The following is a 684-nucleotide window of genomic DNA, read 5'->3' as shown; positions in this document are numbered from 1 at the left end:
TGGCAAGCATTGCATCTCTAGGGGGGCTGCGTGGTGCTGGGCTTGTCCTGGGGAGGGAGRTGGTGCTTCCCCCCACGGCCATGCTGCTGGACGGAGTTGCAGGGGGTTGCTCCACTTGCAGGTCGGGGGCCCAGCTCAGCCCTCCTAGCAGAGCTGAGCCCTCTGCTGCCAGCTGGGGAAACTGAGGCAGGGAGCGGGAGGAGAGCATGACGTGCTGTGGACGGGGAGCAGTGGGCTCTGTCCTTGGTGCATGCTGTGGCTCTGCCGTTGGTGCTGCAGGGCGAACTTGCAGCCTCACGTGGGCACCAACGCTGCCGAGCAGCATAGGCAGAGCCCCTCGGCTGCAGGGGCAGCTGCGGGCAGGAGGGCGGGGGGCACCCCGCTCCCCGCGCTGCGTGCAGGGCCGTGCTGCCGGGGGGCTGGGGCAGTGCTCGAGGGCAGACGCGAGCGCTCCCTGGAGGGATCCCAGCAATGGGGCAGGGGCTGCCCGCGATGAACCGTGCCGCGTGCGCGCTGGCCCCRGGGAAGCGTCTGCCCAGAGCCCGGCCGCGTGGCACAGACGGGGGGCAGAAACGAGGTGGGGGGATCCGGGCCTCGGCACCCGGCGCGTCCCGGCAGCAAGGGGGCGGCGAGCTCGGGGCGCCGGCGCGGGGCGGCTGAGGAGGCCGCGGGGCGCCGGGGGCC

This window comes from Rhea americana, unplaced genomic scaffold (assembly GCF_003343005.1).
Source record: "Rhea americana isolate MKP2758 unplaced genomic scaffold, rheAme1 scaffold_33, whole genome shotgun sequence".
NCBI lineage: Eukaryota > Metazoa > Chordata > Aves > Rheiformes > Rheidae > Rhea > Rhea americana.
This window is presented reverse-complemented; position numbering follows the sequence as displayed.